Genomic DNA, 15644 nt, shown 5'->3' on the forward strand with positions numbered 1-15644 from the left:
TTTTCTTGGTGATGAGTTAGAGGTTGGTGACTGAAACCAGCTCATTTCCCATTGACCACTGAGGTCACATCTCTCAGGTGAGAAGCAAACTGAGAATTTGAACCAGGCACATTCTCCTTAGAGACAATGGGCCAAAGACAGTTCCGATTTAATCGAATGTCTTTTCATGTTGACATCCATCCCCTCAAGCCCTCGTTAAGCCATTGAAATGTCACATTGGGCCTGAAGGAGGCGGTGCACCCTGTGAAATTACACGTCCGAAGATTTGGATTTGATTTCCAGCCCTCTGCCAGTCAGTCTGCCAGGCACTTTCATGTGACAAGCCTTAGGCGAGTCCCTTTCTGTCTCTGATTCCCGATTCCTTCACAGGGATTTATGTGGGCCTTAACGCCCACTGGGAAAAGATCCCTCTGCCAGCTCAGTGCCTGCTTTCTTGGTTTGACTTGTCAACCTGGACTTGAATACACCTTTGGTTTTGGATTGACTCTATTACCTCTCCTAGAAATTAACACACAAAACAGACAGCTGATTGACAAGATGAGAAGCAGTTTTCCAAAATTCAAATTGAACTTAATCCTTTCTTACTAAAAGAATGCTCAAATCAAGGGGACACAGCTCACTCGTTTTGACTTCATGATCTATGGCAGGTAGAGACAACTTTTTGAAAATACACAGCTAAAACTGTCCGTGCTTTGAATGCTAGACATGTTTTTCAGAATACACAGCTAAAACGGTCCCCGCTTTAAGTGTTAAAGCACTTAAAGCGCTGACCGTTTTAGCTGTGTATTTTGAAAAATTTGTGTGCTCTTCAAAGAGAAAGCTACTTTTGCTGTGACTTTGGGTTCGAGGGGAAATGGGAGTCCTCTTCAGTCAGCAGGGACGACACCTGAGTCCTTTGCAGTCCTCTTGTCTGCCTCTGAGGGTGAAATGAGAGTGGTCCGTGTCATCATGAGCCATGTCTGAAAGAATTATTCACATTCCCGACGAGAATAGACGGGTGAAATAGCAAAAGGTGTGTCTTCCTTTGGAGCATAGACGGGTTCAAAGCCCACCTCATACCACTAAGTATTTTGCTGAACACGAGCAGTTGTGTGTGCGGCCTGTGTTTGGGTGATTTTTGTGTCGTGTGTGTGTGTGTGTGTGTGTGTGTGTGTGTGTGTGTGTGTCTGTGTGTGTGTGTCTGTATTTCTGTCTCCATTCCTGAGCAGCAAATCTTTTTTCCTCTTTTAGCATGTTACTCACAACTGTGGATGAATCCCAGCACTCCTGAAAACACAATCCATGTATGGTTGAAGGAAATTTTCTTGGTGATGAGTGAGAGGTTGGTGACTGAAACCAGCTCATTTCCCATTGACCACTGAGGTCACATCTCTCAGGTGAGAAGCAAAGTGAGAATTTGAACCAGGCACATTCTCCTTAGAGACAATGGGCCAAAGACAGGTCTGATGGAATCGAATGTCTTTTCATGTTGACATCCATCCCGTCAAGCCCTCGTTAAGCCATTGAAGTGTCACATTGGGCCTGGGGGAGGCGGTGCACCGGGTGAAATTACACGTCCGAAGATTTGGATTTGATTTCCAGCCCTCTGCCAGTCAGTCTGCCAGGCACTTTCATGTGACAAGCCTTAGGCGAGTCCCTTTCTGTCTCTGATTCCCGATTCCTTCCCAGGGATTTATGTGGAACTTAACACCCACTGGGAAAAGATCCCTCTGCCAGCTCAGTGCCTGCTTTCTTGGTTTGACTTGTCAATCTGGACTTGAATACACCTTTGGTTTTGGATTGACTCTATTACCTCTCCTAGAAATTAACACACAAAACTGACAGCTGATTGACAAGAAGAGAAGCAGTTTTCCAAAATTCAAATTGAACTTAATCCTTTCTTACTAAAAGAATGCTCAAATCAAGGGGACACAGCTCACTCGTTTTGACTTCATGAGCTATGGCAGGTAGAGACAACTTTTTGAAAATACACAGCTAAAACTGTCCGTGCTTTGAATGCTAGACATGTTTTTCAGAATACACAGCTAAAACGGTCCCCGCTTTAAGTGTTAAAGCACTTAAAGCGGGGACCGTTTTAGCTGTGTATTTTGAAAAATTTGTGTGCTCTTCAAAGAGAAAGCTACTTTTGCTGTGTCTTTGGATTCGAGGGGAAATGGGAGTCCTCTTCAGTCAGCATGGACGACACCTGAGTCCTTTGCAGTCCTCTTGTCTGCCGTTGAGGGTGAAATGAGAGTGGTCCCTGTCATCATGAGCCATGTCTGAAAGAATTATTCACATTCCCTACGAGAATAGACGGGTGAAATAGCAAAAGGTGTGTCTTTCTTTGGAGCATAGACGGGTTCAAAGCCCACCTCATACCACTAAGTATTTTGCTGAACACGAGCCGTTGTGTGTGCGGCCTGTGTTTGGGTGATTTTTGTGTCATGTGTGTGTGTGTGTGTGTGTGTGTTTGTGTGTGTCTGTGTGTGTGTGTCTGTATTTCTGTCTCCATTCCTGAGCAGCAAATCTTTTTTCCTCTTTTAGCATGTTACTCACAACTGTGGATGAAGCCCAGCACTCCTGAAAACACAATCCATGTATGGTTGAAGGAAATTTTCTTGGTGATGAGTGAGACGTTGGTGACTGAAACCAGCTCATTTCCCATTGACCACTGAGGTCACATCTCTCAGGTGAGAAGCAAAGTGAGAATTTTCACCAGACACATTCTCCTTAGAGACAATGGGCCAAAGACAGGTCCGATGGAATCGAATGTCTTTTCATGTTGACATCCATCCCGTCAAGCCCTCGTTAAGCCATTGAAGTGTCACATTGGGCCTGGGGGAGGCGGTGCACCCTGTGAAATTACACGTCCGAAGATTTGGATTTGATTTCCAGCCCTCTGCCTGTCAGTCTGCCAGGCACTTTCATGTGACAAGAATTAGGCGGGTCCCTTTCTGTCTCTGATTCCCGATTCCTTCACAGGGATTTATGTGGACCTTAACGCCCACTGGGAAAAGATCCCTCTGCCAGCTGAGTGCCTGCTTTCTTGGTTTGACTTGTCAATCTGGACTTGAATACACCTTTGGTTTTGGATTGACTCTATTACCTCTCCTAGAAATTAACACACAAAACTGACAGCTGATTGACAAGATGAGAAGCAGTCTTCCAAAATTCAAATTGAACTTAATCCTTTCTTACTAAAAGAACGCTCAAATCAAGGGGACACAGCTCACTCGTTTTGACTTCATGAGCTATGGCAGGTAGAGACAACTTTTGAAAATACACAGCTAAAACTGTCCGTGCTTTGAATGCTAGACATGTTTTTCAGAATACACAGCTAAAACGGTCCACTCTTTAAGTGCTAAAGCACTTAAAGTTGTGTGCTCTTCAAAGAGAAAGCTACTTTTGCTGTGTCTTTGGGTTCAAGGGGAAATGAGAGTCCTCTTCATTCAGCAGGGAGGACACCTGAGTCCTCTGCAGTCCTCTTGTCTGCCTCTGAGGGTGAAATGAGAGTGGTCCCTGTCATCATGAGCCATGTCTGAAAGAATTATTCACATTCCCTACGAGAATAGACGGGTGAAATAGCAAAAGGTGTGTCTTCCTTTGGAGCATGGACGGGTTCAAAGCCCACCTCATACCACTAAGTATTTTGCTGAACACGAGTAGTTGTGTGTGCGGCCTGTGTTTGGGTGATTTTTGTGTCGTGTCTGTGTGTGTGTGTGTGTGTGTGTCTGTGTGTTTGTGTCTGTATTTCTGTCTCCATTCCTGAGCAGCAAATCTTTTTTCCTCTTTTAGCATGTTACTCACAACTGTGGATGAAGCCCAGCACTCCTGAAAACACAATCCATGTATGGTTGAAGGAAATTTTCTTGGTGATGAGTTAGAGGTTGGTGACTGAAACCAGCTCATTTCCCATTGACCACTGAGGTCACATCTCTCAGGTGAGAAGCAAACTGAGAATTTGAACCAGGCACATTCTCCTTAGAGACAATGGGCCAAAGACAGTTCCGATTTAATCGAATGTCTTTTCATGTTGACATCCATCCCCTCAAGCCCTCGTTAAGCCATTGAAATGTCACATTGGGCCTGAAGGAGGCGGTGCACCCTGTGAAATTACACGTCCGAAGATTTGGATTTGATTTCCAGCCCTCTGCCAGTCAGTCTGCCAGGCACTTTCATGTGACAAGCCTTAGGCGAGTCCCTTTCTGTCTCTGATTCCCGATTCCTTCACAGGGATTTATGTGGGCCTTAACGCCCACTGGGAAAAGATCCCTCTGCCAGCTCAGTGCCTGCTTTCTTGGTTTGACTTGTCAACCTGGACTTGAATACACCTTTGGTTTTGGATTGACTCTATTACCTCTCCTAGAAATTAACACACAAAACAGACAGCTGATTGACAAGATGAGAAGCAGTTTTCCAAAATTCAAATTGAACTTAATCCTTTCTTACTAAAAGAATGCTCAAATCAAGGGGACACAGCTCACTCGTTTTGACTTCATGATCTATGGCAGGTAGAGACAACTTTTTGAAAATACACAGCTAAAACTGTCCGTGCTTTGAATGCTAGACATGTTTTTCAGAATACACAGCTAAAACGGTCCCCGCTTTAAGTGTTAAAGCACTTAAAGCGCTGACCGTTTTAGCTGTGTATTTTGAAAAATTTGTGTGCTCTTCAAAGAGAAAGCTACTTTTGCTGTGTCTTTGGGTTCGAGGGGAAATGGGAGTCCTCTTCAGTCAGCATGGACGACACCTGAGTCCTTTGCAGTCCTCTTGTCTGCCTCTGAGGGTGAAATGAGAGTGGTCCGTGTCATCATGAGCCATGTCTGAAAGAATTATTCACATTCCCGACGAGAATAGACGGGTGAAATAGCAAAAGGTGTGTCTTCCTTTGGAGCATAGACGGGTTCAAAGCCCACCTCATACCACTAAGTATTTTGCTGAACACGAGCAGTTGTGTGTGCGGCCTGTGTTTGGGTGATTTTTGTGTCGTGTGTGTGTGTGTGTGTGTGTGTGTGTGTGTGTGTGTGTGTGTCTGTGTGTGTGTGTCTGTATTTCTGTCTCCATTCCTGAGCAGCAAATCTTTTTTCCTCTTTTAGCATGTTACTCACAACTGTGGATGAAGCCCAGCACTCCTGAAAACACAATCCATGTATGGTTGAAGGAAATTTTCTTGGTGATGAGTGAGAGGTTGGTGACTGAAACCAGCTCATTTCCCATTGACCACTGAGGTCACATCTCTCAGGTGAGAAGCAAAGTGAGAATTTGAACCAGGCACATTCTCCTTAGAGACAATGGGCCAAAGACAGGTCTGATGGAATCGAATGTCTTTTCATGTTGACATCCATCCCGTCAAGCCCTCGTTAAGCCATTGAAGTGTCACATTGGGCCTGGGGGAGGCGGTGCACCGGGTGAAATTACACGTCCGAAGATTTGGATTTGATTTCCAGCCCTCTGCCAGTCAGTCTGCCAGGCACTTTCATGTGACAAGCCTTAGGCGAGTCCCTTTCTGTCTCTGATTCCCGATTCCTTCCCAGGGATTTATGTGGAACTTAACACCCACTGGGAAAAGATCCCTCTGCCAGCTCAGTGCCTGCTTTCTTGGTTTGACTTGTCAATCTGGACTTGAATACACCTTTGGTTTTGGATTGACTCTATTACCTCTCCTAGAAATTAACACACAAAACTGACAGCTGATTGACAAGAAGAGAAGCAGTTTTCCAAAATTCAAATTGAACTTAATCCTTTCTTACTAAAAGAATGCTCAAATCAAGGGGACACAGCTCACTCGTTTTGACTTCATGAGCTATGGCAGGTAGAGACAACTTTTTGAAAATACACAGCTAAAACTGTCCGTGCTTTGAATGCTAGACATGTTTTTCAGAATACACAGCTAAAACGGTCCCCGCTTTAAGTCCTAAAGCACTTAAAGCGGGGACCGTTTTAGCTGTGTATTTTTAAAAAGTTGTGTGCTCTTCAAAGAGAAAGCTACTTTTGCTGTGTCTTTGGGTTCGAAGGGGAAATGGGAGTCCTCTTCAGTCAGCAGGGACGACACCTGAGTCCTTTGCAGTCCTCTTGTCTGCCTCTGAGGGTGAAATGAGAGTGGTCCCTGTCATCATGAGCCATGTCTGAAAGAATTATTCACATTCCCTACGAGAATAGACGGGTGAAATAGCAAAAGGTGTGTCTTCCTTTGGAGCATGTACGGGTTCAAACCCCACCTCATACCACTAAGTATTTTGCTGAACACGAGCAGTTGTGTGTGCGGCCTGTGTTTGTGTGATTTTTGTGTCATGTGTGTGTGTGTGTGTGTGTTTGTGTGTGTCTGTGTGTGTGTCTGTATTTCTGTCTCCATTCCTGAGCAGCAAATCTTTTTTCCTCTTTTAGCATGTTACTCACAACTGTGGATGAAGCCCAGCACTCCTGAAAACACAATCCATGTATGGTTGAAGGAAATTTTCTTGGTGATGAGTGAGAGGTTGGTGACTGAAACCAGCTCATTTCCCATTGACCACTGAGGTCACACCTCTCAGGTGAGAAGCAAAGTGAGAATTTGAACCAGGCACATTCTCCTTAGAGACAATGGGCCAAAGACAGGTCCGATGGAATCGAATGTCTTTTCATGTTGACATCCATCCCGTCAAGCCCTCGTTAAGCCATTGAAGTGTCACATTGGGCCTGGGGGAGGCGGTGCACCCTGTGAAATTACACGTCCGAAGATTTGGATTTGATTTCCAGCCCTCTGCCAGTCAGTCTGCCAGGCACTTTCATGTGACAAGCCTTAGGCGAGACCCTTTCTGTCTCTGATTCCCGATTCCTTCACAGGGATTTATGTGGGCCTTAACGCCCACTGGGAAAAGATCCCTCTGCCAGCTCAGTGCCTGCTTTCTTGGTTTGACTTGTCAATCTGGACTTGAATACACCTTTGGTTTTGGATTGACTCTATTACCTCTCCTAGAAATTAACACACAAAACTGACAGCTGATTGACAAGATGAGAAGTAGTTTTCCAAAATTCAAATTGAACTTAATCCATTCTTACTAAAAGAATGCTCAAATCAAGTGGACACAGCTCACTCGTTTTGACTTCATGAGCTATGGCAGGTAGAGACAACTTTCTGAAAATACACAGGTAAAACTGTCCGTGCTTTGAATTCTAGACATGTTTTTCAGAATACACAGCTAAAACGGTCCCCGCTTTACGTGCTAAAGCACTGAAAGCGGGGACCGTTTTAGCTGTGTATTTTGAATAAGTTGTATGCTCTTCAAAGAGAAAGCTACTTTTGCTGTGTCTTTGGGTTCGAGGGGAAATGGGAGTCCTCTTCAGTCAGCAGAGACGACACTTGAGTCCTTTGCAGCCCTCCTGTCTGCCTCTGAGGGTGAAATGAGAGTGGTCCCTGTCATCATGAGCCATGTCTTAAAGAATTATTCACATTCCCTACGAGAATAGACGGGTGAAATAGCAAAAGGTGTGTCTTCCTTTTGAGCATGGACGGGTTCAAAGCCCACCTCATACCACTAAGTATTTTGCTGAACACGAGCAGTTGTGTGTGCGGCCTGTGTTTGGGTGATTTTTGTGTCATGTGTGTGTGTGTGAGTGTGTGTTTGTGTGTGTGTGTGTGTGTGTGTCTGTGTGTGAGTGTTTGTATTTCTCTCTCCATTCCTGAGCAGCAAATCTTTTTTCCTCTTTTAGCATGTTACTCACAACTGTGGATGAAGCCCAGCACTCCTGAAAACACAATCCATGTATGGTGGAAGGAAATTTTCTTGGTGATGAGTGAGAGGTTGGTGACTGAAACCAGCTCATTTCCCATTGACCACTGAGGTCACATCTCTCAGGTGAGAAGCAAAGTGAGAATTTGAACCAGGCACATTCTCCTTAGTGACAATGGGCCAAAGACAGGTCCGATGGAATCGAATGTCTTTTCATGCTGACATCCATCCCGTTAAGCCCTCGTTAAGCCCTTGAAGTGTCACATTGGGCCTGGGGGAGGCGGTGCACCCTGTGAAATTACACGTGCGAAGATTTGGATTTGATTTCCAGCCCTCTGCCAGTCAGTCTGCCAGTCACTTTCATGTGACAAGCCTTAGGCGAGTCCCTTTCTGTCTCTGATTCCCGATTCCTTCACAGGGATTTATGTGGGCCTTAACGCCCACTGGGAAAAGATCCCTCTGCCAGCTCAGTGCCTGCTTTCTTGGTTTGACTTCTCAATCTGGACTTGAATACACCTTTGGTTTTGGATTGACTCTATTACCTCTCCTAGAAATTAACACACGAAACTGACAGCTGATTGACAAGATGAGAAGCAGTTTTCCAAAATTCAAATTGAACTTAATCCTTTCTTCCTAAAAGAATGCTGAAATCAAGGGGACACAGCTCACTCGTTTTGACTGCATGAGCTATGGCAGGTAGAGACAACTTTTTGAAAATACACAGCTAAAACTGTCCGTGCTTTGAATGCTAGACATGTTTTTCAGAATACACAGCTAAAACGGTCCCCGCTTTGCATGCTAAAGCACTTAAAGCGGGGACCGTTTTAGCTGTGTATTTTGAAAAAGTTGTTTGTTCTTCAAAGAGAAAGCTACTTTTGCTGTGTCTTTGGATTCGAGGGGAAATGGGAATCCTCTTCAGTAAGCAGGGACGACACCTGAGTCCTTTGCAGACCTCTTGTCTGCCTCTGAGGGTGAAATGAGAGTGGTCCCTGTCATCATGAGCCATGTCTGAAAGAATTATTCACATTCCCGACGAGAATAGACGGCTGAAATAGCAAAAGGTGTGTCTTCCTTTGGAGCATGGACGGGTGCAAAGCCCACCTCATACCACTAAGTATTTTGCTGAACACGAGCAGTTGTGTGTGCGGCCTGTGTTTGGGTGATTTTTGTGTCGTGTGTGTGTGTGTGTGTGTGTGTGTGTGTGTGTGTCTGTGTGTGTGTGTCTGTATTTCTGTCTCCATTCCTGAGCAGCAAATCTTTTTTCCTCTTTTAGCATGTTACTCACAACTGTGGATGAAGCCCAGCACTCCTGAAAACACAATCCATGTATGGTTGAAGAAAATTTTCTTGGTGATGAGTGAGAGGTTGGTGACTGAAACCAGCTCATTTCCCATTGACCACTGAGGTCACATCTCTCAGGTGAGAAGCAAAGGGAGAATTTGAACCAGGCACATTCTCCTTAGAGACAATGGGCCAAAGACAGGTCCGATGGAATCGAATGTCTTTTCATGTTGACATCCATCACGTCAAGCCCTCGTTAAGCCATTGAAGTGTCACATTGGGCCTGGGGGAGGCGGTGCACCCTGTGAAATTACACGTCCGAAGATTTGGATTTGATTTCCAGCCCTCTGCCAGTCAGTCTGCCAGGCACTTTCATGTGACAAGCCGTAGGCGAGTAACTTTCTGTCTCTGATTCCCGATTCCTTCACAGGGATTTATTTGGGCCTTAACGCCCACTGGGAAAAGATCCCTCTGCAAGCTCAGTGCCTGCTTTCTTGGTTTGACTTGTCAATCTGGACTTGAATACACCTTTGGTTTTGGATTGACTCTATTACCTCTCCTAGAAATATACACACAAAACTGACAGCTGATTGACAAGTTGAGAAGCAGTTTTCCAAAATTCAAATTGAACTTAATCCTTTCTTCCGAAAAGAATGCTCAAATCAAGGGGACACAGCTCACTCGTTTTGACTTCATGAGCTACGGCAGGTAGAGACAACTTTTTGAAAATACACAGCTAAAACTGTCCGTGCTTTGAATGCTAGACATGTTTTTCAGAATACCCAGCTAAAGCACTTAAAGCAGGGACCGTTTTAGCTTTGTATTTTGAAAAAGTTGTGTGCTCTTCAAAGAGAAAGCTACTTTTGCTGTATCTTTGGGTTCGAGGGGAAATGGGAGTCCTCTTCAGTCAGCAGGGACGACACCTGAGTCCTTTGCAGTCCTCTTGTCTGCCTCTGAGGGTGCAATAAGAGTGGTCCCTGTCATCATGAGCCATGTCTGAAAGAATTATTCACATTCCCTACGAGAATAGACGGGAGAAATAGCAAAAGGTGTGTCTTCCTTTGGCGCATGGACGGGTTCAAAGCCCACCTCATACCACTAAGTATTTTGCTGAACACGAGCAGTTGTGTGTGCAGCCTGTGTTTGGGTGATTTTTGTGTCGTGTGGGTGTGTGTGTGTGTGTGTGTGTGCGTCTCTGTGTGTGTGTGTCTGTATTTCTGTCTCCATTCCTGAGCAGCAAATCTTTTTTCCTCTTTTAGCATGTTACTCACAACTGTGGATGAAGCCCAGCACTCCTGAAAACACAATCCATGTATGGTTGAAGGAAATTTTCTTGGTGATGAGTGAGAGGTTGGTGACTGAAACCAGCTCATTTCCCATTGACCACTGAGGTCACATCTCTCAGGTGAGAAGCAAAGTGAGAATTTGAACCAGGCACATTCTCCTTAGAGACAATGGGCCAAAGACTGGTCCGATGGAATCGAATGTCTTTTCATGTCGACATCCATCCCGTCAAGCCCTCGTTAAGCCATTGAAGTGTCACATTGGGCCTGGGGGATGCGGTGCACCCTGTGAAATTACACGTCCGAAGATTTGGATTTGATTTCCAGCCCTCTGCCTGTCAGTCTGCCAGGCACTTTCATGTGAGAAGCCTTAGGCGAGTCCCTTTCTGTCTCTGATTCCCGATTCCTTCACAGGGATTTATGTGGGCCTTAACGCCCACTGGGAAAAGAACCGTCTGCCAGCTCAGTGCCTGCTTTCTTGGTTTGACTTGTCAATCTGGACATGAATACACCTTTGGTTTTGGATTGACTCTATTACCTCTCCTAGAAATTAACACACAAAACTGACAGCTGATTGACAAGATGAGAAGCAGTTTTCCAAAATTCAAATTGAACTTAATCCTTTCTTCCGAAAAGAATGCTCAAATCAAGGGGACACAGCTCACTCGTTTTTACTTCATGAGCTATGGCAGGTAGAGACAACTTTTTGAAAATACACAGCTATAACTGTCCGTGCTTTGAATGCTAGACATGTTTTTCAGAATACACAGCTAAAACGGTACCCGCTTTATGTGCTAAAGCACTTAAAGCGGGGACCGTTTTAGCTGTGTATTTTGAAAAAGTTGTGTGCTCTTCAAAGAGAAAGCTACTTTTGCTGTGTCTTTGGGTTCGAGGGGAAATGGGAGTCCTCTTCAGTCAGCAGGGACGACACCTGAGTCTTTTGCAGTCCTCTTGTCTGCCTCTGAGGGTGAAATGAGAGTGGTCCCTGTCATCATGAGCCATGTCTGAAAGAATTATTCACATTCCCTACGAGAATAGACGGGTGAAATAGCAAAAGGTGTGTCTTCCTTTGGAGCATGGACGGGTTCAAAGCCCACCTCATACCACTAAGTATTTTGCTGAACACGAGCAGTTGTGTGTGCAGCCTGTGTTTGGGTGATTTTTGTGTCATGTGTGTGTGTGTGAGTGTGTTTGTGTGTGTGTGTGTGTGTCTGTGTGTGTGTGTCTGTATTTCTGTCTCCATTCCTGAGCAGCAAATCTTTTTTCCTCTTTTAGCATGTTACTCACCACTGTGGATGAAGCCCAGCACTCCTGAAAACACAATCCATGTATGGTTGAAGGAAATTTTCTTGGTGATGAGTGAGAGGTTGGTGACTGAAACCAGCTCATTTCCCATTGATCACTGAGGTCACATCTGTCAGGTGAGAAGCAAAGTGAGAATTTGAACCAGGCACATTCTCCTTAGAGACAATGGGCCAAAGACATGTCCGATGGAATCGAATGTCTTTTCATGTTGACATCCATCCCGTCAAGCCCTCGTTAAGCCATTGAAGTGTCACATTGGGACTGGGGGAGGCGGTACACCCTGTGAAATTACACGTCCGAAGATTTGGATTTGATTTCCAGCCCTCTGCCAGTCAGTCTGCCAGGCACTTTCATGTGACAAGCCTTTGGCGAGTCCCTTTCTGTCTCTGATTCCCGATTCCTTCACAGGGATTTATGTGGGCCTTAACGCCCACTGGGAAAAGATCCCTCTGCCAGCTGAGTGCCTGCTTTCTTGGTTTGACTTGTCAATCTGGACTTGAATACACCTTTGGTTTTGGATTGACTCTATTACCTCTCCTAGAAATTAACACACAAAACTGACAGCTGATTGACAAGATGAGAAGCAGTTTTCCAAAATTCAAGTTGATCTTAATCCTTTCTTCCAAACAGAATGCTCAAATCAAGGGGACACAGCTCACTCGTTTTGACTTCATGAGCTATGGCAGGTAGAGACAACTTTTTGAAAATACACAGCTAAAACTGTCCGTGCTTTGAATGCTAGACATGTTTTTCAGAATACACAGCTAAAACGGTCCCCGCTTTAAGTGCTTTATTAGCTGTGTATTTTGAAAAAGTTGTGTGCTCTTCAAAGAGAAAGGTACTTTTGCTGTGTCTTTGGGTTCGAGGGGAAATGGGAGTCCTCTTCAGTCAGCAGGGACGACACCTGAGTCCTTTTCAGTCCTCTTGTCTGCCTCTGAGGGTGAAATGATAGTGGTCCCTGTCATCATGAGCCGTGTCTGAAAGAATTATTCACATTCCCTACGAGAATAGACGGGTGAAATAGCAAAAGGTGTGTCTTCCTTTGGAGCATGGACGGGCTCAAAGCCCACCTCATACCACTAAGTATTTTGCTGAACACGAGCAGTTGTGTGTGCGGCCTGTGTTGGGGTGATTTTTGTGTCGTGTGTGTGTGTGTGTCTGTGTGTGTGTGTCTGTGTGTGTCTCTGTGTGTGTGTCTGTATTTCTGTCTCCATTCCTGAGCAGCAAACCTTATTTCCTCTTTTAGCATGTTACTCACAACTGTGGATGAAGCCCAGCACTCCTGAAAACACAATCCATGTATGGTTGAAGGAAATTTTCTTGGTGATGAGTGAGAGTTTGGTGACTGAAACCAGCGCATTTCCCATTGACCACTGAGGTCACATCTCTCAGGTGAGAAGCAAAGTGAGAATTTGAACTAGGCACATTCTCCTTAGAGACAATGGGCCAAAGACAGGTCCGATGGAATCGAATGTCTTTTCATGTTGACATCCATCCCGTCAAGCCCTCGTTAAGCCATTGAAGTGTCACATTGGGCCTGGGGGAGGCGGTGCACCCTGTGAAATTACACGTCCGAAGATTTGGATTTGATTTCCAGCCCTCTGCCAGTCAGTCTGCCAGGCACTTTCATGTGACAAGCCTTAGGCGAGTCCCTTTCTGTCTCTGATTCCCGATTCCTTCACAGGGATTTATGTGGGCCTTAACGCCCACTGGGAAAAGATCCCTCTGCCAGCTCAGTGCCTGCTTTCTTGGTTTGACTTGTCAATCTGGACTTGAATACACCTTTGGTTTTGGATTGACTCTATTACCTCTCCTAGAAATTAACACACAAAACTGACAGCTGATTGACAAGATGAGAAGCAGTTTTCCAAAATTCAAATTGAACTTAATCCTTTCTTACTAAAAGACTGCTCAAATCAAGGGGACACAGCTCACTCGTTTTGACTTCATGAGCTATGGCAGGTAGAGACAACTTTTTGAAAATACACAGCTAAAAATATCTGTGCTTTGGATGCTAGACATGTTTTTCAGAATACACAGCTAAAACGGTCCCCGCTTTAAGTGCTGTGTATTTTGAAAAATTTGTGTGCTCTTTAAAGAGAAAGCTACTTTTGCTGTGTCTTTGGGTTCGAGGGGAAATGGGAGTCCTCTTCAGTCAGCAAGGACGACACCTGAGTCCTTTGCAGTCCTCTTGTCTGCCTCTGAGGGTGAAATGAGAGTGGTCCCTGTCATCATCAGCCATATCTGAAAGAATTATTCACATTCCCTACGAGAATAGACTGGTGAAATAGCAAAAGGTGTGTCTTCCTTTGGAGCATGGACGGGTTCAAAACCCACCTCATACCACTAAGTATTTTGCTGAACACGAGCAGTTGTGTGTGCGGCCTGTGTTTGGGTGATTTTTGTGTCATGTGTGTGTGTGTGTGTGTGTGTGTGTGTGTGTGTCTGTATTTCTGTCTCCATTCCTGAGCAGCAAATCTTTTTTCCTCTTTTAGCATGTTACTCACAACTGTGGATGAAGCCCAGCACTCCTGAAAACACAATCCATGTATGGTTGAAGGAAATTTTCTTGGTGATGAGTGAGAGGTTGGTGACTGAAACCAGCTCATTTCCCATTGACCACTGAGGTCACATCTCTCACGTGAGAAGCAAAGTGAGAATTTGAACCAGGCACATTCTCCTTAGAGACAATGGGCCAAAGACATGTCCGATGGAATCGAATGTCTTTTCATGTTGACATCCATCCCATCAAGCCCTCGTTAAGCCATTGAAGTGTCACATTGGGCCTGGGGGAGGCGGTGCCCCCTGTGAAATTACACGTCCGAAGATTTGGATTTGATTTCCAGCCCTCTGCCAGTCAGTCTGCCAGGCACTTTCATGTGACAAGCCTTAGGCGAGTCCCTTTCTGTCTCTGATTCCCGATTCCTTCACAGGGATTTATGTGGGCCTTAACGCCCACTGGGAAAAGATCCCTCTGCCAGCTCAGTGCCTGCTTTCTTGCTTTGACTTGTCAATCTGGACTTGAATACACCTTTGGTTTTGGATTGACTCTATTACCTCTCCTAGAAATTAACACACAAAACTGACAGCTGATTGACAAGATGAGAAGCAGTTTTCCAAAATTCAAATTGAACTTAATCCTTTCTTACTAAAAGAATGCTCAAATCAAGGGGACACAGCTCACTCGTTTTGACTTCATGAGCTATGGCAGGTAGAGACAACTTTTGAAAATACACAGCTAAAACTGTCCGTGCTTTGAAAGCTAGACATGTTTTTCAGTTTTAAGTGCTTTAGCACTTAAAGCGGGACCGTTTTAGCTGTGTATTTTGAAAAAGTTGTGTGCTCTTCAAAGAGAAAGCTACTTTTGCTGTGTCTTTGGGTTCGAGGGGAAATGGGAGTCCTCTTCAGTCAGCAGGGACGACACCTGAGTCCTTTGCAGTCCTCTTGTCTGCCTCTGAGGGTGAAATGAGAGTGGTCCCTGTCATCATGAGACATGTCTGAAAGAATTATTCACATTCCCTACGAGAATAGACGGGTGAAATAGCAAAATGTGTGTCTTCCTTTGGCGCATGGACGGGTTCAAAGCCCACCTCATACCACTAAGTATTTTGCTGAATACGAGCAGTTTTGTGTGCGGCCTGTGTTTGGGTGATTTTTGTGTCGTGTGTGTGTGTGTGTGTCTGTGTGTGTGTGTGTGTCTGTGTGTGTGTGTCTGTATTTCTGTCTCCATTCCTGAGCAGCAAATCTTTTTTCCTCTTTTAGCATGTTACTCACAACTGTGGATGAAGCCCAGCACTCCTGAAAACACAATCCATGTATGGTTGAAGGAAATTTTCTTGGTGATGAGTGAGAGGTTGGTGACTGAAACCAGCTCATTTCCCATTGACCACTGAGGTCACATCTCTCAGGTGAGAAGCAAAGTGAGAATTTGAACCAGGCACATTCTCCTTAGAGACAATGGGCCAAAGACAGGTCCGATGGAATCGAATGTCTTTTCATGTTGACATCCATCCCGTCAAGCCCTCGTTAAGGATTGAAGTGTCACATTGGGCCTGGGGGAGGCGGTGCCCCCTGTGAAATTACACGT

General features: G+C 45.0%; 1 long non-coding RNA gene across 1 annotated transcript in view; it reads left to right on the forward strand.

The window, feature by feature from the left end:
• The window catches only part of LOC141584491 (uncharacterized), a 467917-nt gene that overhangs the window by 364507 nt on the left and 87766 nt on the right, over positions 1-15644 (forward strand). Inside the window, exon 2 of the long non-coding RNA XR_012517566.1 lies at positions 6496-6509. This is a non-coding gene — a long non-coding RNA (uncharacterized LOC141584491). The remainder of the gene's footprint in view (positions 1-6495; positions 6510-15644) is intronic.

The sequence above is a fragment of the Saimiri boliviensis genome, chromosome 5 (assembly GCF_048565385.1).
Source record: "Saimiri boliviensis isolate mSaiBol1 chromosome 5, mSaiBol1.pri, whole genome shotgun sequence".
NCBI lineage: Eukaryota > Metazoa > Chordata > Mammalia > Primates > Cebidae > Saimiri > Saimiri boliviensis.